Here is a 209-nt window from a genome sequence, read left to right on the forward strand (position 1 = left end):
TAGCCAGCCACCAAGACCAGTCGTGGTGGCGCATGCTTGTAATCCCAGCACTGGGGAGGCTGAAAACAGGACAGCTATTAGTCCAAGCTTCATAGCAAAACCCTGTACCAAATACATAAAAATAAATAAATAAAAATGTTAAAAATATGCATTCAGAAATCTCATGTTTTGTTTGCATATTTTTTAAAAGAGAATAAACACTAGTAACA

This window comes from Octodon degus, unplaced genomic scaffold (genome assembly GCF_000260255.1).
Source record: "Octodon degus isolate 3935 unplaced genomic scaffold, OctDeg1.0 scaffold00010, whole genome shotgun sequence".
Taxonomy (NCBI): Eukaryota; Metazoa; Chordata; class Mammalia; order Rodentia; family Octodontidae; genus Octodon; species Octodon degus.